Consider the following 23,454-nt stretch of genomic DNA (forward strand, 5'->3'; position numbering starts at 1 on the left):
ACTCTGGCCCGACATGCACGACGCCCGGTCAGACTACTGACCATGGAGGAGATTGATGAGATCCACCAGCGACCGATGCTGGATCTCTTGTGATTTTAGCTATCCCAGCTAGCTGATTAGTTCACACCTTGGAGTTTAGGATTCCATAGTAGTCATTTAGTCATTTTGTCATATTGTCATTGTCATTTTCATTTCATTTTGTTACTTTTGTTACTCGGACTTTGTATCAGATCCACCACATTGTAACTTTTAGGTCTCATAGGTCACTTTGGCCTGTTGAAGACGTTAATATAACATTTCATTTCATTTCTCTCTCTCTGTACACTTCCACTTGTCTGTCACGGCTATGGTGAATCAGAGGTATCATCCAACAGCTATGTTCCATAAATCTCATGCCATGATTGTTTATGCACCTTTATGTCTAGCAAAGTACCCATGGCATTTTCTTTTAGGACATTTATTTCTCATTTTCTATATACTAACATCTCCCTACTGATTCTAGAAAATCAAAATATTGAGTACAAAAAGAAACAAACTATTAATTAGAAGGCAAGATGTACTTGTGAAATCTTGCAATATACTTGATTTCAAGATATACGTGGATATCACATTGTACATGTGCAGCTCTTCTTACTGAAGGGGCTCCGTGTCATTGTCCACTATAATGTAATAATGTAATTCTATTTAAATCTTTTGGCTCCGTGTCTCTATCCATGGTAATTTTACATGGTATATAAATTTTAATTTTGATTTTCTTCTCAAGTTTGTAGATGGCATTTTTATAGCATGAGGTAGCTGCATCCACAATTGGATGGGTGAATCAGATAAGAAAACCAAGCAATGCACAATATCACGCTACATACATACTAGAAGCGTTACAAGTTTTGGTAACAAATAATAGTTTATTATTTGGGGCAATGCCAATGCACGAAGATCCATCTTGTTTGTTGATAACCAGCTGAGCATGATGAAAGGAGGGGTGTTCGCGCGCACGCGTGTGTGTGTATGTGTGTGTGTGTGTGTGTGTGTGTGTGTGAGAGAGAGAGAGAGAGAGAGAGAGAGAGAGAGAGAGAGAGAGAGAGAGAGAGAGAGAGAGAGATGAAATGATATATTAACGTCTACAAAAGGCATGATGAAAGGAGGGATGTTTGCATGTGTGTGTGGTGTGTGTGTGTGTGTGTGTGAGAGAGAGAGAGAGAGAGAGAGAGAGAGAGAGAGAGAGAGAGAGAGTACATTTTAGGAACAATCCCAAGAGACCTCAAAGATTTTTAGGAAGAGTCTTGAACCCAATACTTGATACGAGAGAGAGGGGGGGGGGGAGTGTGTGTTACTCCCTTGACATCTTAAAGAGGCCGACGTTGCCTATGAGATGAAAATTGTACATACAATGAAAATGTATCTCTCATCTAAATTAAATAAGAAAACAAATCTTATAGTGAAAGGCTAAAAAGGCTGTCTAACAAGGTGTCATTGAAAAGCTTTCTCAGGGTGTCTATGCTAACTCATTGGAAAACTAGTGTGCCATGATTACTTCGGAGAGAATGGTTTGGTAGTTCAGTTCAATTGATGTACATTCTTGAATTAGATGTAATTTAGTTCAGTGCAACATCTCTTTATTATAGGTTGTCTCTCCGGTACTCCGTTGTTGTCCAAAAAGCCGCAATCGATATACATGTCAACCAAGGCATTGTCAATAAGAGGGTCAACGTTAGACATCAAATGTTCTATTTTTTGGATCTCTTCATGTGTGGCTTAGCCTTTTCAGTCATATATCTCTCAGGTTACATGCTGAAAATAAATCAGCACCCCAAGGTTGCATTGTGTTCAAAACATATAATTGCTCATAAATAATGGCTTTGCATTTTATTATAGTAATCATTCTTGTTAGGAAAGTTCAAGAGCCTCCTATTGATACGTTTCTAGAAAGCGGTCTTTTGGAATGCAATGCCATTGATCCTGCAATTGTTGGAATGCTTGCTGATCCCAAGGAGGCATTTGCTAACAAATAGGAGTTACATTTTCTCCCTTTCAAACCTGTGGAAAAAAGACTTGCACTGTCATACTTGCCCTTGCTAACAGCAACCACAATATTGAAGCACACGTCCATGTGGTAATTGACATCTCTTTGATCCTCCTCACCACGATAGTGCTGAGACAATTCAAATCTGGTTGTCAATGTTAAGATGATAACAGGTGACCAACTTAATATCGCTAAGGAGACTTGGCAAACCGTTGGGTATGGGCACCACATATACCCTTTCATCATTCTTAGTAGGACAGACTAACCATGAAAATATCACCTCTCTGGATGAGCTCATTGAAAAGGCAGATGGATTTGCAGGAGTTTTCCCAGAGCACAAGTACGAAATAGTCAAAACGGTTATAAGAGAAGCAGCGGAATGACAAGTGCTGGTGTCAATGATGCCCCTGCTTTCAAGAAAGCAGACACAGCCATTGTTGTTGCCGATCTAATATTGTGCTGACTAAGCCTGGTCTGAGTGTTATTATTAGTGTACTTCTTACCAGTTGTGCTATCCGCTAGAGTGTACGACTTATGCAGTTTCTATCACCATACATACAGTGTTGGGCTTTGGCAGTTTGTTTTTTGCCCTTCATGGTCCTAATCATTGCCATACTAAAACGATGGTACAATAATGACTATCTCAAAAGATCAGGTAAAGCCCATAGATTTTGCAACTGGTGTTGCTATTGGAACTTACCTTGCATTGACGCCAGTGGTCGTCTTCTACGCAGCCCACAAAACAGAATTTCCCAGACAAGTTTGTTGTGATGGACATTAGTTGCAGTCAATTCCAGCTCACAGCTGCCATGTACTTGCAAGTGAGCATTATCAGCCAAGCGCTCATTTTTGTAACTAGATCAATAAGCTGGTCTTTCCTCGAACGCCCTGGGGTATTGCTCATGACTGCATATGTCGTAGCCCAACTGGTGGCAACCCTTCTGGCTGTGTATGCAACGTTTTATTAATTAACAATAGCGGAGGTGCTGAATAAAACCCCAAGCAGCCCGGCTCCAGCTTTGTTGCGCTTGTTGGATTGTGACCGAGTTTGCAGGCCCATCGACCTTGGGAAGATCCCATGCTAGAAACACAGAGAGTGAATGCTGCACTTCTTACTGTTACGCAGACACATTTAACCGAGCGACAAGGGACTAATATCCCAGCACATGGAGAGATTGATATGCCGTGCAGCCAGATGATGTTCTCTTTGGGCTGCTGAAGGACCGAGGAAGGGGGCGAAAAGATTTGCATCTAAAAATCACCTTAGCTACACGTGATGCAGAGAAGTTCTACAGTTTGGCAGGCAACGACAAATTTCTACAACCTGCTTGAAGCAGGACCAGTACTGCAGAACACTCTTGTTCCGATATTATCACCAAAGTGCAGGAGAAGCTATGAGAGCATCTCTTGGCACAGTTTTACGATGCTGTGTATCCTTTGAACATGGTAGAAGAAATTGATACGGCGTGAGAAAGAGCTTCCCTCGCCATGGCCCCCCTGAACACAGAGGAGTGCTCGCATCTTGCAGCGAAGAAGAAAGCCTGCAAGATGCGCAAGGCTACCCAGGGATTCTATGAAGAGCAACTGCGAGGTTTTTTTGAAGGCAGACAGGACTATCGAAAGCTTAATTTAAGAATATCGCAGACAAAATATTTTTCCTTCATCCAGTTTCAGTCTTCAAAGTTAGCAGAAAAATAGTAGCAGATTCACGAGTAATTATCTTCACTTGGTGCCACCACCACAAGATGTAGGTTGGCCGATCAAGTCGTGTTTACCAAATTTCAAGTGCCAGTAGATCGCATGCAAAGAGAGGATGTCTGTCAAGCCATACAATGTTTTTCATGAGCTTCTTCTCCAAGGTTTTCTGAGTGATTGTTGCCAAAGGGATGATAGGAGGGATCGAGATGGTAGAAACCCTAGCTCTTCAAATGGGCATCAACCACAAGAACTTAAGTTGTTCAATGTTTACCGAGGTAGCATTTAAATTGTCATGGATCATGGCTGTTTTGGGCAGCTTATGGGCTTTATGATCGAAGGAAGGGATTGTACATGTGTCCCAAATTGCCACACATATGATTAATAATGCAAAAGCTGTTGTGAAGAGAGGTTGTTTCCGTGACTAGGAAGAGAGATCAAGAGGTATGGCTTAAGGTTGTTTCCATGATTGATTGCCACACATATGATTGAGAATTTAAAAGTTGTTGTGAAGAGAGATCAAGAAGTATGGGTTAACCTTGTTTCCATGATTGGGAAGAAAATTTACCTTTCCATGAGGGATGTGGACCAAAACACATGGCAAGATCTTCTATCAATGAAAAGAAGCCCTTTGGGGACAAGAGTCTTGGATGTGACGAATTACTCAAATATGATGTTGATGGATCTACACTCTTGTAGACGAAGGTATGAAGAGGAGCTTGAAATTGAGCTCAATGAAGATGAGCCAACCTTCATAAGAGGCCAGACGACAAGGTACTCCAATGATGTGTCACCTCCATTGATGTGTAACTTGTGAAAATCATTAGAAATCCATAAAGTTCAATTGAGAGAGCTGCAATGACATAATTTTCTTTAGCCATAGAGGAGAGAATTGTGAGAGCATAAGCAAATAACCCTGCTCGATAGAAGAATATATTCAACGTAGTCCTCTCTTAGATTGCGTTGATTGTACAATTTGCTCGACAAATACAAGGGCAGGGTTTGAAAGCTAGTATGCTTGATGCGGCCCACATCATTCAAACAAGGTTTGTGAGGTTGTCCTTGATCGAACCCAATTGTTTTTTTTACTACTTGGGTTTTCAATTTGCAAATGGAGGGGATACCAACTATGGATTGTCATGAGGAAGGGAGCACCCATGGGTTTTACCAACTTGAAGATAATCATTTCTTCCCATGCACTACAAATCCAAAACGAACACATCTCTCTAAATTTGGAGAAGAATTATAATGACCCTCTAAAACTAGAGGAGAAGCATATCATGACCCTTCAACACTTGAGGAGAAAACTAGTGTCTGCTGAGGCAAGGGAACGTTCTCTATGGTTTATAATATTTGGATGAGGATGGTGACGCCTCATCGCTATACTTTCTTATGGTTTTTTATTTTTTATTTTCGAGGCACAACATGTGAGCACGTAAGGTGTTTTTCATGATATTTTCAAGGCACAACCTGTGAGCTTGTAATGTATTTTTCATGATATTTTTGAAATCATGTTAGCAAACTTCTATTACTATTCACATATGCTTAACTAACTATAGGTGTGGACAATGAGTAGACTCTATATGTATATTGAGATCAATGTAGAACTCTAAATTGAAGCATACAACTACTCTTCCATTGAACGTAGCATGTTGAATGATAATCAATAAGTGAATCTTTACAAACTTTTAATGACATGTTGTGGAACAATTTCAAGAAGACAACCATTCTTTTGAGCAAGTAGTAGGATAAAAAGTTTATATTTGTGAATCAATTCAAAGTTTGTGATGTTGCTTGGTATAATAGTAGAGAGAGAGAGAGAGAGAGAGAGAGAGAGAGAGAGAGAGAGAGAGAGAGAGAGAGGTCCCATGGAGGGGATTTTTTTGGGTGATTAGAACAAACACGTGTAACACATGGTGTGTTTTGCTTGAAGGGGATACAAGAAGCTTTGTCCCATCGCATAGGAATGTTAAGGCTTTAACTACCTTTGTAAGGGAATAGCATTGGCACAAGAGTGAAATTTTACAACACCTGTCATTTCATATTGATCAAGTTGGACTCATCCTTTTTGTTTTTGGGCGGGCAGGTGGGTCAAAAGAAACATGCTCTAGATATTTTGAGAAAAGAGTTTCTCAAGAGATTGCATGCAAAGAGGGAAAGGAGTTTTTGGGCAAAATTCTCTATGAAACGAAAAAAGGGAGGGAAAAGGAAGTGCCAAAAGGGGTATGAAAGGACTTAAGGACATGAGAACTTGTCAATTGAACAAAAAGGGAGGAAGAAAAAATGGCAAGGGGATTATCTCCTCTTTATAAGAGATTCATTCATATGTTACCATGAATGAATCATTGATTAGTGTGGTTGTGGACAAGAGATTAGTCAGTTCCTTTGTCCAAAGAGCTCAAGGCTCTCTCTCCTTTTAGGGGAGGTTTCTCACCAAGGAAACAAACAACACTCTTATAGGGAGGTTGTTCCCACAAAAGGTTGAGTAAAGGCACTTTTATATTCTCAAACTATTTCTTAGTAGAAAATTACATTAAAGGGGAAGCTTCATCTACAGTAAAAGACATCAAGAAATTTTTTCCAACCGAGGGATTTTCAAGCAAAGGAAAAAAAAAAAACTCACTCTCTCCATTCTTTCATTATCTAGCTAAAATTTTTGCATCCCAGCACATTATTGAAATTTATGCACTTGTTTTCATTTATGGAGATTATTTAATCATCGTTCTCTTTGAGAAATGCAATGGTGAGGGGTTTCGCATATAGCTATGAGGGCATCTCATGAAGAAAACATTATGGTCTGTAGTCAAACCTAGAGAAGCAAGTGAACCATCCACAAATGAAGGCACTCAAACTAGCGCATTAGTGCATGTTGGTGGTCAACCTTTCACTTCCACGAATACACTCAGTGGTATTTGAAAACTAAGTTTACACTCCTCGTAGTTAGTGGGATACTCAAGCCAAAGATGAGCAAACCTTAGGTATAGTTATCATTGTACTTCATGGACAATTTTGTGCACTTCATTGATACTTGCACCACCGTAGTTGAAGCTTGGAATACTCTAGAACAAAATTTTGGTGCAAAGAAAGAGCAAAGTAGAATCAATCTCAAGAAAAGCTTGTAGAAGCTAGTTATGTTTCAAGGGAAGAATGTCTCTAGTTTTGTCAATAGAATAATGAGCATCATTACTCAACTCACATATATCAATTTTGAGGTTCCCTTGGAAGATAAAGGAGCGGTTCTCTTGAGTGTATTACCACCAATATTTGCCCATATTGCCACATTACATAGATGGGGCCCAATCTCAAATGATCACGTTCTCCATACATATATCTATATTAGTTGAAATAAAAGTGCGCAAAATAGAATACATTTCACCCGTTTTAAAAATAGGAGATGCTTTTCTAAGGAATTTTTATAGATAGATCTGGCATAGGCTAATTATAGATGTTCTTGCAAAGTATGATTGTTTTATTAATTTTCCATTCTCTATTTCCCTTGGTAATGCTACTATGCTTTTTGATTCCTTGAGCCCCAAATTGGCCGTTTGGCAATATCTAAATCATTGGTTTTGGTAGATATCGCACAAACAATAGTTGAGTGTGCAAGGCCACATCTAGTTGTAAACACATTGATTGAAAGCACTTAACAGGGCTATGAAAATCAAATGCAAAATGTAAACAGAGCTGATTCGCCCTCTATAAACTTTGCAAAATAAATAGTGAGCTTTATAATAGATTTTATTGCACATGGCTACAATTATCCAATCTCATTAGATACTTCTTCTCCAACCTCGACTCCTTTCTACTTTATAGGCTCTTAAATCAACCCGTAGGTGGCTCCCTCAACCATTGAGATGGCATGGCTAGTATAACTATGTCCTCTACTAGCTTCTTTGTTCCTCCTTTGCCAAAGTTGGTACCAAGGGGCTTATGTGTTTCCCTTAAGTAGATCCAACCATCTTTAAACAAAACAAGCTCCTCATCAAAGAATCTTTTAAACTTTCACAATCCCTCCTTGCATCTATGTACAAAGCCTTCTCTATTTTGAGGTCTTTGCCATGTAGATAGGCCTGATGGTTCCCCTTTCCTTGTAGCTTTGCAAGCTTTAACTTCAGCTCTTGCATTCCTTTAACAATATCACAATATCATCTAAGATGGATTTGACACTTTTTGGAACCACAATAACAGACTTTATAGAACTCTGAAGAATGCTTGGGGCTCGAATAGTGTTGACTATCATCTTGTCCCTTTGTCGTTGTCACTTAGCTAGTAGTGATATTGCATCTTCGACCTCATTCTAGTTGGCCTTTAGGTGTTGTTCAACATCTTTGTCTTCAATAAGTATCTTCAACTGCGCATGTGTCTCTTTTCCTATGGTCTACAAAGGGAGCTCTGTCTTTTCCAAGTTTAGGGTAGCCTTTTTAGTCCTTGGCAATTGATCATAGTGTCATTAAAATTCTCTTAGAATCTCGATAGGTGAAAGTTCCTATTTTGGCCTAACTAGCCTAATTGATGCCTTGCTAAGGTATGTACAATTGTTTTTGCATATATCACACTATGTACATTAGAGCACTTTTACATATTAGAAAGTATTGAGAGAGGTAGATATTTTATTTTCATATTATGAACATGTCATGGCAAAACAACGCAGATCCACTTTATCAGCCATTTGTCGACCTCATTACTTTTGATGTCTTCCTAACTTTGTAGAGGACCAGAGAAACTAATTTTTTTAACACTAAACTTTGTTAACAGGAGACCACTGCTTTGGAGGGAAACTTCATGGTGAACCTATCCCTAAGTATATGTTAACTCCTTGTAGCCGACCTCATCCCTTATTAGTACGTCATGTTTTGAACAACAAACTCAAGATGACTGTGTTAGAACCAATTATGAGGATAGAGCCTACTATGTAGCCCTAGATCAAAATCCATTAGCCACTTTGACAACTCATACATACCCATCGATGGTATGACTAAAGGAGCATTAAAAAAATACAACTCATAGCCATGAAGGTTTGTCCTAACCATACTTTCACACATAGAGGAAACGAATGTGCAGCAAATTTTTATTGAGGAGACCCTCACCTTTTTACAATTTTGTTGCCAGCATGTAGAGAGTTTGTATTGCTCTCATGGTTGTGGTTATTGTGATGTTTTTCAGTCTTTGAGGAATTCTGAGGCTAGTGCTAAAACCAAGTCACATGTGCATCAAATTTGCATTGAGTCATGCATCAAGAAATAGCAAGAGTAAGAGGTGTCCCATAAATTTCTCGTAAAAATTAGGAGTAACTATACTATTTTCACCTTCTTAGCTTAGGAGAAGGCTTCACATCTCTCCCTCCTTGTTTCCTCCAAATATATTATTGATATCTCTACTTAAATACCAAGGGGCCAGTATTATCTATCCCATCTATTAATAACTCACAATAAGAGTGACCACATACAATATGTGTGTGCACGCGCGCGCGCGCGCGCGTGTGTGTGTGTGTGTGTGTGTGTGTGTGTGTGTGTGTGTGTGTGCGTGCGCACGCGTAAGTGTGCATGCATGCCCTTACCTAGTCACATACTAGATAAGACATTAAGCACTTTTGGTATGGGCCTACCGTCCTCAAAAGAGTTGAGAGTCAGTCAATGTTAGCTTTAGCACCGAGCCATTCATTTCTATGGATGGTCTTGAGATTACATGAGATAAGCTCGTGCTTGCTAAAACCATTATTACAAAATTTGTGTATCAATTTGTTGATCTCTTGAAATGTCGTGAAGTATTCTGAGGACGAGTAGATAATAAGCGACAGAATTCCTAGGGATGTGTTGACAACATGTTTTCTAGGTCTATTACTATTTCTCTTAACAAACTCTCTGCAAGGTTGTAGTAGGGCTATTGTGTCACTTCACAGGACAGACAGACAGTTGGACAGGTAGCTACAGTTGGTCTGGTTCACACTGGACGGACCCTTTGAGCTGGGAGTGACACGTGGCAGGGTACCTACGGTGGTCTAGTGGACATCGTGGCCAGGTCACCACCACCACTCAGTTTGGAGATAGACTTAGCTGACTAGACATTTATGAGCCGTTGGTGGCTCTTTATGGTTGTACATATGAGTAGTTGTTTTGGGCCAGTTCTATTATCTTGTACGTAGTCGTCTTGGTAGGAGTCTTGCACAGAGCACTGCTTCACCATCCCTGTACATTTGAGCCTCGACACCCCCATTTGTACATGTGAGTGCTGTTCTAGAGCTGAGTGTGTTGCCAAGCCAGAGTCTGTACCTGGTTCTTTGAGATAGTCGAGTCCACATGTTCTGGTCCACTGTTGTGTTGTCTCTGTTCTGTTGTTATCCATTGTTTCTGTGTTTCATTCTGTTTGAGTGAGTTTCCATCTGTTGAGTGAGATTGTCACGCAAATTGCAATGAGGGGCACCCACACTGTAGAGAGCACGACACATTATCCGCGCTACAGGTGCTCTCATTTTGGCGATCACGGTGGGACCTCAACTGAAGTCTCACTCTGTTGAGTAGCCGGTTTCTTCGCTTCGCCTGTGCAGCCTGTTGGTCTGGTCCAGTTTCACCCGTGACAGCTTAATCTAGCTGGTCTAGTCTCTCGCCTTGTTGGTATGGTCCTCTCGCTCTGGTCCACCCAGTCCTCGTCCTGGTCTAGTCCTTCTCGTCCCTGGTCTAGTCCTTCCTCGTCCTGGTCCAGGCCAGGTGGTCTAGTCACTCGCCCTGGTCTAGTAGAGTCTAGACCAATGTTCAGCCAAGTGAAGGTTGTCTTGCCCACGTGAAGGTCTTCTTGCCCAAAGCTTGGTGGGGTTGGCGGTTACTGCATGACACATACAAGGAGGTCATTGGAGCGTCAAAGTGCACTACCGAGTCCTCTGAAGTACTACCACAGACGGCGTCAACCCTTGGTGCCCAGTAGAAGCATATTGACCCCATCACCCATACCTACTCATACGGCTACCTCCATTCCTTCAACCGGTTCTACATCCTCCAGGTCACCTTCTCCGGTAAGGCTCACCCCCATTTTGTTACAGCAAGCTAGTGAGCAACAGACTCAGGAGCAAGAGGCCATGGAGGAGCTCACAAGTGTTCTGGCAAAGGTGAACATCAAGTTCCCTACCTTTAAAGGTCTCTCCACAGAAGATGCAGATGACCATGCTCGGAGGTTTGTCTCTCTTTGCAGAGGTCGTGGCCTCAACAGAGAAGACGCATACCAGGTGCTCTTTCCGTCCACCTTGGATGGTCTTGCAGATAAATGGTACAGTCAGTTTGCTGAAAACCACTTTACTACTTGGACCATGTTAAGACAGCAATTGTGTGAAGCTTTCCGACCAGGGGATTATCAAGAGAAGATTCTAAATGAGTTGGCCAACCTGTTGCTCTAGCCCAAGGAGACATTTGCAGAGCTCATGACCAGAACAAAGTCCCTGGTCGCCAAGCTGCCTCAGCAACCAGGGGAATTCATGGTGAAGAAGTGGGTAGAGAAGGCTCTGCCTAAGACTTCTCAACAAAAGCTCAGAGAAAGTCTCCGTCCTGAAGCCAGTCTGGAGGATTTTGTTGCTACTGCTACTAGAATAGAGGGAGCAAGAAGGAAGTTCACTGACTCTCCTCAGTTAGATACTGCCCCTGTACTCGTGGACAGTCCATCAGACCCCTTGACTTCTTTATGAAGGGAACTGGAAGCCCTAAAGTTACAGCGGGCCCTTCAAGAAGAGAGATCCTTCTCTCTCAAAGAGGAGAAGACTCCACATCAAGAGGCCTATGATCAACTTAAAAGAGAGTTAGAAGAGCTCAGGTCTCAGCAAGAGACTAAGGCTATGGTATGGTGTAGTTCATGCGGCTCTCCAGGACACCCTCCACAGGACTGTCTCCTTGCTCTTATTGTCACTTCTGCGAAAAATCGGGTCATGAAGATAAGGATTGCTACTATATAAAGGGATTGCACAAAATACAACAAAGTCATGGTCCTACTCTCCAACAGGGGTTAGCACCAGCATCCAACATGGTTTCCCACTACGGCCATCCCAACTACATGCCACCTTTGCTCAATACCCCTGCTGTCCAAGGTATGTCAAGTACTTTCCCGACTCAAAGTTTTTATAATGCTAATGCCACCTCAACCCCTCAAAGCTTCTACACTTCAGCCTCCAACTCCATGCAGCAACCACCTCGTCACCCGTTTCGTCCTTCCAATCGGCCCATACTCTGCTGTAGATGCGGAGAATATGGGCATTATCAGAGCAAGTGTCCTTTACCTGAAGGGTCCCCTCCTTGTCGTCATTGCCCTGATTCGAAGGATCACTACAATAAGGATTGTCCCACCCAAAGGGCATCCACGTCTTCAGGCTCGACTCAGAACCAGCAAGATTTCACCTTCCCGAAGATAAATTTGATTACTGTGAACACCGTGCCTCAACCATCACCTGCTACTCATGTGGTTAAGCCACTGCAAGTGGAGGAGCATACTGGTGTCCTTACTCGGGCACAAAGAGCAGCTCTTGGTCTCAGTCTGCCCACAGGTCCACCCCGCCAATTCCCACTTCCTCAATCTGGTCTACCTGACCCAAAGGACGAGTCCTTCAAAATTGCTCAGAGCAAACCAACTTCCCTGTTATCTGACATTGATGGAGCCTTCTTGGAAGTAGTGGCTGACTTGGAACAGATTAAGGTCACAAAGGGAGCCCAGTTCGAAGGCGACAAGCCCACATCAGAAGTCATCTTGAAAAATACTTTTCAGCAGGTGTCACTATACGACATGCTAAGGCTCGATGCAACACTTAGAAGTGACACCCTGTCAGTCATTTAGTCTCTGTACCCCGGTGCTGGGCCTAGTGGCGGGCACCTCCCTGTACAGCCCTCAGAGTCTTATTTGATTTCCTATCCAACTGCTCCCCTCACCGATTATAAAAGTCCTCGTGTCACTGTATCTATTCTTGGGCAACAGCGATTCGGCATCATCGTTGATGGTGGATCTGGAATCAATTTGATGCCTGAATTCACTATGATGGCCTTAGGTCTAAAGCCTACCCGACCTGCTCCTTTCAGTGTTACATTGGCCGATCAGAGAACAGTCTACCCAGTGGCCATAGTCGACAAGGTGCCTCTGAAGGTACAAGATTTCACTTTTAACTTGGATTTTGTGGTAGTTAATCTTCCCCAGGTAGAGGGAGGTTATCCCTTGCTGATTGGTAGGCCATGGTTGCGACATACGAAAGCACTTCACGACTGGGGAAACGACGCCATGTGGATACATACTCCTGGCTCTCCAATGCAACAAATTCGTCTCGAAGGAGGTATGGATCCGGTCGTTCAGCATAGCTCTTTGTCAGTAGAGTCCAACCCTGACTTGGAGCAGTCGGTCCCTCCTGATGGGTCCGATGAAGACTTACTGCAGTGGTTAGAAGCTACCTCTTCGATGCCATGCTATGTAGTCTCTCTTCAACCTTTGCCAACAGATTCACCCTCTCCCCCTGATCCTACACCTGAAGCTACACCTGAAGCCAGTAATCCCAGTCAGCCAAGTGCGCCAGAACCAAGTGGACCAGAGGGGGGAAAAGTCTCCCTTGCAAGAGTTGGCCAACACCCCAACTCCTTCCTTAGCCTCTACTCCATCTGACTCTCTACCCATGCCGGAGCACTTTGAGGTATCTGAGGATTTACCATTCACAGAGCTTCCATCAGGATGGTTGCAGGAAGAGTATGTTGATTTCAACATTGATCAGATGCCAGCTCATAATGTCCAAAAGCTCACAGAGGGGGCACGGTCTTCTCTCCCTGACGCAGCCTCGCCCACGGCACCGCCTGACCCAGTTACAGAGATCAACCTAAGCGGCCCTGACAACCATCAGCCCATCTTGTTAGCCGCTTGGTTATGGGATCACCCCGCTCTACTCGACCTGGTAATCTCTTTCATGCGCTCTTTCAAGGATATGTTTGCCTGGTCTTTACACGATTTGGAAGGAATCCGAGCAAAGCTAGGAGTCCACACAATTCCTCTGGTTGAGGGGGCTAAGCCGGTCAGAGGACGGGTTTACAAACTGAATCCCAAGTATGCAGAAGCAGTCAAAATCGAGTTGGAAAAATGCAAGAAGCAGGTATTATTGTAGCAATAGAGCACTCAGAATGGTTGTCCCCTATGGTTATTGCCCCAAAGAAGTAGTCCAACAAAATTCGAGTTTGCGTCGACTACCGGGCTCTGAATAAGGTCACAATCCCGGATGGATTTCCGACCCCTTTCACTGAGAGAGTCCTCGAAGATGTCGCTGGCCATGTACTGTATAGTTTTATGGACAGGTTCAGCGGCTACAATCAGTTAGGAATACATCTTGACGACCAAGTCAAAACAGCTTTTGTGACTCCTTGGGGTATTTTCATCTACACTAGAATGTCTTTTGGGCTTAAAAATGCACCGCCTTCTTTCAATCGCATAGTATATCTCATCTTTTGTCCTCTACTTACTGATCACCTTCGCATATTCATGGACGACTTTTCCACCTTCTTGGGTGCTCAATGTTCGACCCCAATAGAAAATCTAAAAGAGCATCTTGCTCAGCTCTCTGCAGTCTTCCTCAAATGCAGAGAGGCACATTTGAAGCTCAATCCGAACAAGTGTCATTTTTTGGTCAACGAGGGCACACTGTTGGGCCATGTGGTGTCTGCTCAAGGTTTAGCACCTGACCCAGAGAAGATATTGGCCATCTTGAAGTTACCTCCTCCCATAAATCCGAAAGGTGTTCATCGCAGGTTTATACGTATGTATGCACAGGTGGCTCAACCATTGACCCGGCTCACCAGTGCTGCTGTTCCCTTCCAGTGGTCAACACCTGAGGCCGAAGCATTTGCATACCTCAAAAAACGCCTCACTGAAGCGCCTATTCTAGTTGCCCCGGATTGGGCCCTACCTTTTCATTTGCATACAGATGCCATTCTGCTGGCTGTGGGTGTTGTGCTGACTCAGCCTAGCAAAGAGTTCAACTTGGATCGCCGTGTACATTATGCAAGTCTCCTGCTCACCAAAGTAGAGCGCAACTATAGTACCACAGAGAGGGAAGGTTTGGCTATAGTGTATGCTCTACAAAAATTTCGTCACTATTTGCTAGGGGTCCACTTCACAATTATTACTGATCACCATGCATTGTGCTATCTGCTTAATAAGCCACAAGTCGCAGGTCGAGTATGGCAATGGCTCCTCCTATTCCAAGAGTTTGATTTTGAAGTGGTACTCCGTCTTGGTAAGCATCATGTAATGGCTGACCACCTCTCTCGCATTCACAAAGGTGAAGAAGCTACCGGGATTGCGGATGACTTTCCAGATAGCAGTCTTTTTAAAATCGATACAACACCGGAATGGTACGGCGAGGTCTTACATTTTCTATCTAGTGGGCTGTACCCAAAGAAGGCATCTCCACTGCAGAAGAGGAGATTGTTGTTGAAGTCCAGGCCTTTCACTCTGATTGGGGGCCAGCTCTACAAATCGAGACCAGATGGTGTTCTGAAGCGTTGTGTCTTGCCCCATGAGGTGGAGCATATTCTGGAGGATGCCCACAATGGTCCCACTGGTGGCCATTTCCCTGGTCACATCACCGCCCATAAGATTCTACAGAGTGGTCTATGGTGGCCCTACGTTTTTAAGGATGCAATAGCATATTCTAAGGTTTGTGATGTGTGCCAGCGCTGTGAGCCGAAGCCAAGTAAGCAATCCAACCGTCCTCTGCAGGTCTCGATGGCGTGGCTACCTTTTGAGAGATGGGGCTTGGACTTTGTGGGTCCAATATATCCCCCGGCTCAACCAGGTAATCACAAATATCTGCTAGTGGCTACAGACTATGCAACAAAGTGGGTAGAGGTAGTGGCGACAGTAGATTGCACTGGCAATACATTAGCCAAATTTTTATATGAAAATATTTTATGCAGATTTGGATGTCCCTTAGAGATCACCAGTGATAGGGGCAATCATTTTGTCAATGACATGATCTCAACTTTGCTGGCCAATTACAAGATTTTTCATCGCAAGTCGTGCTCTTATTACCCTAGAGCCAATGGGCAGGCCGAGAGCACCAACAAGGTTCTCATCGCCCTCCTGTGGAAAGCATGTCATCTCCATCCAGCATCGTGGGCTCAGGTTGTGCACGCCACTCTTTGGGCATACCGCACATCTTTCAAAGCAACAACGAATCACACGCCTTTTCAACTCGCTTTCGGTTTGGAAGCCATAGCTCTATTTGAGTTCAACTTCGGATCCCCTAGGGTGGGCAGTCTGCGTGCTAGTTGGGGCATGGAATCTGCTTCTATATCCCGTCTCACCTTATTGGATGAAAGCCGCCGTTTAGCTTCACATGCTCTGCAAGCTGAGCAGATTCGTTGCAAAGCGTGGCATGATCGCCATCTCCGACGGCCGAAAATAATACAAGGCTCGCTGGTGCTACTCTATCAAGCTAAGTATCTGAAGAAAGCCAAGAAGTTGATCCCAGCCTGGCAAGGGCCTTTCAAGGTACATGAGATTTTGCCACAGGGGGCTGTGCAGTTAGTCACTTTGGAAGGCGTTCCTTTGCCACTGGTAAATGGATCAAGAATAAAGTGCTATCACTCACTTGCCTGACTCTATAGAATCTGGTTGTGTTATAACTCCCACATACAATTGTATGACTGTCCCGTCTCAATTTTCGGCTCTCTCCATCGATCAATTAACCCTCTTCTCAGATTTACCTTATCTCAAGTTCTCATCTCAGTGTAATCTGTGTTATCGTAAAAATTCTCGTGTTTTATGCATACATCAAACTCCTTCTCACCTCACATTGACATAATTCGAATTGGATTCGAGCTACTCTTGAATTTTTTCTTTCTAATTATTGGAATTCACAAATTGATTTGATAATGAGCTTCCTGTTTCTCTCTGTCTTCGTGTCTATCTCTATCGTGGGTATCTCTATCTCTGGTCCTTACAGCTTAACACCTCTCCCTCTCTTTGTGGATCTCTTCAAATTGGCAAGTACAACTCTAATCAGATAGAATATGGATCTTCTCGACATTCTGGCACATCTCTCTCACACTGCTCACAAGCACTATATCAAGTGGAAGCCCTGATAGGCCATTGGCTATAAATTCTGCAGCATCTACGCTCTCTATCCCTCTCTCTCTCTCTACCTTGGACTCCAAGCCGCTGCTGCAACTAGTTGCTCCTTACTATATTGCTTTGTGCTTTCGCTTACTACTTCCTCCTGCTTGCTTACTGCTAGCTTTGCTTTTTCACTCAACCCTACCCAATATTGCTTTTTACCCTGAGTTCCCTGTATTGGTGCTTTCCTGAAAGACGTTAAGTGAGGCACCTACCCTATCCCAACCCCCTCGCCCCTACCCTCCCTTACTTCCCCTCGCCCCTACCCTACCCTCTCCACACCCCCTCGCCCCTACCTACCCTCCCTTACTACTCGCCCCCACCCTATCCCACACCCCCTCGCCCCTACCTACCCTCCCTTACTGCTCGCCCCCACCCTATCCCAACCCCCTCGCCCCTACCTAGCCTCTCACACCCCCTTGAACCTACCCTCCCTAATCCCCTCACCCCTATCCACTCTCCCCCCTCGCCCCTACCCACCCTCAACCCCCTCGCCCCTATCCACTCTCTCCCTTCGCCCCTACCCTCCCCCAACCCCCTCGCCCCTACCCTCCCTAATCCCCTCGCCCCTACCCTCCCTCAACCCCCTCGTCCCTATCCACTCTCTCCCCTTGCCCCTACCCTCCCTAACCCCCTCGTCCCTACCCCTTACTCCCCTCGCCCCTATCCTCTACCCATCCCCTTGCTCGTAACGTACCTAAACCCCTTGCCCAATTCCGCCTGCTCGTGCTAACTAAACCCCTCGCCCAATTCCGCCTGCATCCATCGCTTGCTTTCAAACATCCATCGTGTGCTTTCAATCATCCATCGCTTTTGAAAGGACAGGCTACTCGCTTCTTGCTTAATCAAGCTTTTCCAGAGTTCACCCTGCACACTGCAGATTGACACAACTAGGGAGCTTTCTTTACGATGGCTGGTACAAGCAAGCAAGTAAGGAAGAAAAGAGCTCTCTCTCCAGAGAGGCCAACTGATGGTGAGAGGCCAAGTGAGACATCCCAAAGTTCTGCAGAGGAAGAGGATGTGGATACCTCTAGCCATGGCCTCATAGATGTGTCCTCCATTAATCACAATGATGAAAATTACAAGGCATCCGACTCAAGCTCTGCTTTCGACTCAGAGTCTTCGAGCAACGAGGAAGAGGAAGAGGATGAAGAAGAAGAAGCTGCAAAGAACCAAAAGAAGAGGAAAGCCATCATGCAGGTATTGAGTCATCAAATTCCTCGGCCTCCTTCCAAGACCCAAACGAAGTTCATACTGAACTTCCATCTGCAGCAGCCTCATCCGTCCCTTCGAGAAGTCTTATCAAAAGACCAGCTACACAAGGTAGGTTTGTCAGCATTAGCAGACATCGATCTGCCTTCTGATATCCCCATGGATATGGTGCATGCACTCCTCAAGTTTTTTCCCAAAGTCAGAGGACACCCACTGACTGCTACACGAATTGGTAACGCTTTGGGGATGACAACCTTTATTGCAGTAAAACCGGCTACGCGAACCTATTCACAACTTTCGAAAGATGCGACAATAGAGGCATGCAAAGAGCTACTTAGTACGAGTCATGCTGACTATGCAAGGAATAAAAAGCTCGGGGCCATTTTCAAGTATTACTTTTTGGTCCGAGATCCTAAAGTCAGTCAGGGCAAGGGCAAGGCCAGATGTGACGTGCCTACTATATTCTCGCACTGCAAAGGCCTATACTGCCTCATCCACACCATCCCGTGTGGCTTTCATCAAATTTTATTTACCTCTTTATAGTCGCGGGCAAAAAGATTTAGAGCTCAGGTGCAATCTGTGCAATCTAGCTTTCAATGCTTCGTAGCTCCGATGTTGGCCTGGGTCACTAATATACCTGTTAGTCCTATGGATGTGGATGCGGCGTTGCGGCGTAAAAGCTCTAAGGGAAAAGGGAAAGATATTGAACAAACAATGGATCTATCTGAAAAGCCAAAAAAAAAGAGAGCAAAGGTAGTGAAGGACACAATAGAATCTTTAGTATCCCTGCCAATTTCGGAAAAGCCAACAGCTTCGAGTGAAGCAACCAGTTCGACGTTCCTCGCATACGGTCGCTACTGATTCGCTGGTAAGTTCAGGTGGTGCAGATCACACTATGCATGTCAGAGCTATGGCTTCTACAGTGTATGTTCCTCTCTCTACTGCTGCTATTTTTACCCCTACCACAGTGACTAGCTCCCACGTCCCAGTGGCAATTGCTTCTTCTCCTATGCCTAGTCCTGCGGCAACCACTCCCACCATCTCTACTTCGACAGAGAGGCATGCGCCTAGTCCACCGTGAGCAGTGCCACTTGTCACACCAGTCCCACCAGATGTACCACTTGCCAGCTCTCTTCACCCTGACACTGCTATAGGACCTTCCACAAGGTCAGACTCTACATCATTTTTTCGGCTATCTGAGGATATATTGCAGGAGTCTAGGCAAGCCATTGCCACCATTGAGCTGGGAGCAGAGCGTTTAGCAGCCACACACCAGCGTCACGCAGCTACTTATGCAGCTATGGAGGGAGCTCTGAAGGTTGCTGAGAGCGCCATCGCTGATAGGGATGCCAATATTTTCGCACTCCAACAGGCCCTGAAGTTAAAGTCTCAAGTGATTAGTGACCTTCAGAATCAACTACAAGGATTTAGAGAATTGCTGTTACATGAAAATAGGGCAACGTAGCCTACGATGATGGGTATGGGATATGGGTGGACTGGAGCAGGTACACCAATGCAGCATGCAACAATGGGTCCTTCTCAGCAGTTTATGGGACTTTACTCACAGACTCCAGTTCCCGTTCAATACTACAATCAACAACAACAACAGTATCCTCCTCCTCAGGGGTTTCAGTCTTCACCATTGCCTCAGATGCAAAATATGACTTGTTGTGATGGAGTTGCTAGAGCACATCGCCATGGCTCTATTACTCGACGTCCTCAGTACACTACACGACAGGTGCTACCATCTGCCCAGCAGCAGGTGGCTGGTCATTTCTCAGGAAACACACTTACTGACAGGAGAGCTCACATACAGCAAGGCCCCACAATCGATTTGATGGCTCCACCTCCAGAGGCTGATACTTCGGATGCAGTAGTGGCCACCACTCTATCTCTTGGATGACAAATTCAGGAGCTCACCATTGTACATACTAGTAGTTTTCTTTCACAGTTTCAGTCTTCCTCTCACCGAGACGGTGAGCGGTCTTGTGGCGGGCAACCTGTAGCAGGGCTACCTTGTCACTTCACAGGATAGGCAGACAGTTGGACAATTAGCTACAGTTGGTTTGGTTCACACTGGACGGACCCTTTGGGCTGGGAGTGACACGTGGCAGGGTACCTACGGTGGTCTAGTGGACATCGTGGCCAGGTCACCACCACCACTCAGTTTGGAGATAGACTTAGCTGACTAGACATTTATGAGCCGTTGGTGGCTCTTTATGGTTGTACATATGAGTAGTCCTTTTGGGCCAGTTCTATTATCTTGTACGTAGTCGTCTTGGTAGGAGCCTTGCACAGAGCACTGCTTCACCATCCCTGCACATCTGAGCCTCGACACCCCCATTTATACCTGTGAGTCCTGGGCTGGAGTTGAGTGTGTTGCCAAGCCAGAGTCTGTACCTGGTTCTTTGAGATAGTCGGCCGACATCAACACAAATGCAAAAAGAAAGATCAAGGACAAGGGAACGGGGAAATGACGCCAGAAACGGGGGGAAATGGCTCTGAATTTCACAGTGCTTGTGCAACCATAACAACACCTCTCGGCGGGCTCACACAAAAAAAATAGCCCCAAGGGCAACACTCTTGGCTTTCTTCAACCTTCCGCAGTTCCAAAACTGGGAAAAAGCCCCTCAAATGAGTGGAAAATGGGGTTTTATAGAGGGGTCCCTCCCTTTTTAGTAACTTGAATTTGATTGGACCTCCTTGGCTCCAAATTTGTCAATTTTATATGAGGCTTGAGGCCTTTAGACTAATTCCCCAACACTCTCTCTCCCTGCTAGCCTTCTTGAGACCTCGGGGAAGGGGGGGACACTAGCGCTAGTGCTCCCAAGCTTGTTCTTAATAAAAAATGGGTGCCCAATTAGGCGTGGGAACATGCCCTTTTACAAGCTGCCACATCATCAGTGCAAACTACTTTGCTCAACGATCGATCGCCGTCGTCGCACTCTTAGATGCCGCCACCACTGCCGAAAACCTCCAGCCCACCCGGAGTGTCGAGTGTCGGGTGTTGGGACACGAGCAGAGCTCACCGGCCACGCAGCCATAACCATCCCACGTTGCCTAGCTCTAGTAAACTTATTTAGCATAGGTGACCAAAATGCGGTATCAACATTTCTCATGGGAATCCCTACTTTATGTTCACGGCACGTGGGGCCACCACGAATGCCCACCCTCCAACCTCCTTGAAAAAACAAAAAACTCGCCCTTTTTAATCCCAACTCTCTCAAGACGCCACTCCCTGCTTAGGGACCCAATCTTCAAACCGCAAAATCCACCTGGAAGCCTTCAACTCGAACTTAAACTTGTGCAAATCCCATTGGTTTCGGACTTCGTCGCACCAGCCATCCAAGGCCGCAAAAAAGGGAAAAAATCACTGGATGCCACTCGACAAGCGATTGCCGCCAAGTTCCACTTGGCATATCTAGCTGCCTTCAACTCCAATTGATGAGCCGTTAATTCTTGTAAACTCTACGTGATGTACACCACATTCTTGAACCTAGTCAAGCTCAAAAAACACACTAGATGGCACGTCTATTGATGTGGTCAAAGTGCCCCATAACTGGCCCCTGATAAATCCTCCACTAGCCATATCTTTCCTGTTCGGGCTCCGGTTGGCAATTCGAGAAGACCGGCATGCTCCACAGGTGAATCTCTACAAGTCTATCTGCTCACTTTATCTTTGGCCACCTGTCCCCTCTTGCCCTATCAGCTGGGGATCTGCAAACCCTTTAATCTTCAAATTGCCATAACTTACGAGCCGTTCAAATGGGCTTGAAGAGCATCTTGAACACTACATTCCAAAGCGAAAATCCCGCACTTTGGACACCTTGAATATCCATCCCAATTGGCCCTTTCTGGAGCCCCTTTGGCCTAAAAATCCGCATCAAGCATACACTTCCATTGCCCTTTGCTTGCCCAAGACCTTCATATCAGCTTTAGCCTCTGCCATGCACGTGTTTGCAGCCTTAGCATAGCGTGGCACCACTCTTAGGCCCGACCAAATTTGATTGCACCATCATTTTGAAACCCCCTTCTCGAATATTCTGATCAACCAAAAGCATATTTACAAAACTTTAAAAACTGCCACACTAAACAGACAACCAAAAGCACTCACAAATCACAACCATATGTACAAGCTATGTACAAAACTTCATCTCCTTCGTACACTTCTCCTTTCTAGGTGGGTTTCCCACCCCCCTTGGCTGCAATTCGATGCACATCATGCACCAAACCTCTGTCAAAGTACAGCTTGAGCCACACATCATTCACCCTGTGCCTAAGCAGCTTACCATTAGCTCTCACCAGCTGATAGGTTCCATTAGGAAAGGCCCTCTGCACCTTGTATTGACCTGTCCACTTTTCTTGAACTTCTTCTGAAAGGTGAAGTCCAAGTAGGTTTCATACTTTACCAAATGATTTTCTCATATTAAACTAATCATTTAATATGGGAAGATAAAAGGGGAACAAGAGTTAGGATATAGATATGTGTTTCTAAACCTATCTCAACAGGGGGACCAAAAAGGAGAAATGGTTGCATCTCAATAGGGGTCCAAAAGGAGACGATCAAAGAGCAATGTGCAATAAGTGCTTCTAGATTTACCTCAAAAAGGGACCAAGAAGAGAGATGGTTACATCTCAATAGGGATCCAAAACGAGGTAGTCTATCAAAGAGCAACGTGCATCTAATGGAGCTTAAAATACCTTAGGGTTAGCTTCATTAAAGACCTCCAAAAGTTAGTGATAAAAAGTCCTTTGACCTTAGGCAAGCTAGGGCCAACCTTGAGGTGGGAATCCTACCCAAGCATTAGGTGCTAAGATACTTAAAGTGGTTCTGGGAACCTTGCCCAAAGCTTGAGGTGATTTTTATGCTTAAATGACTAAGGTTCTTGAAATGTTCAATTCAAAGATAAACTCTTAAGAGGCATAAACGGTTTCCATGTCTTATTGACTAAGTGCTTGAAGTGTTCAATTCAAACCAAATGACTTAAGAAGCATAAAATACACATGTCAAAATCCTCCACATGTGGCCCTCATAATGTGCTTGAATCCTATTGGATAGGCTTTAAAAGAGATCCAATGAGAATTTAGATGCATAAAAATACATAATTAGGTTCTTTCTCTCAAAGAGAAAAAAGAGGACACATGTCCAAGTAATATAGTTAAATAATACGAGAGAGAGAAAGAGAGAGAGAGAGAGAGAGAGAGAGAGAGAGGTGGACCAAGCATGAGAGGGGGGGGTATACTCTTCCACACACACACATTCTCTCATTGTGTGGAGAGCAAAGTGCAAGAGCTCCATCTCCTTCTCCAAGCTTGTTGAGAAGTTGAGAGCCTACACCAACAATCTTGTCTATGGAATGCAAATCCAACCAAGAGTCATGCTTCAACGCTTAAGCTTGCCATCTTCTTCATCT

At 44.5% G+C, this 23,454-nt stretch overlaps 1 pseudogene; it reads left to right on the top strand.

Moving 5' to 3' along the window:
• The first annotated feature begins 1,850 nt into the window (after positions 1 to 1,850).
• LOC147445986 (plasma membrane ATPase 2 pseudogene) lies at positions 1,851 to 5,168 on the top strand (annotated as a pseudogene).
• The last annotated feature ends 18,286 nt before the right edge of the window (positions 5,169 to 23,454 follow it).

Source organism: Adiantum capillus-veneris, chromosome 12 (assembly GCF_014529385.1).
Source record: "Adiantum capillus-veneris isolate H3 chromosome 12, ASM1452938v2, whole genome shotgun sequence".
NCBI classification, from domain to species: Eukaryota; Viridiplantae; Streptophyta; class Polypodiopsida; order Polypodiales; family Pteridaceae; genus Adiantum; species Adiantum capillus-veneris.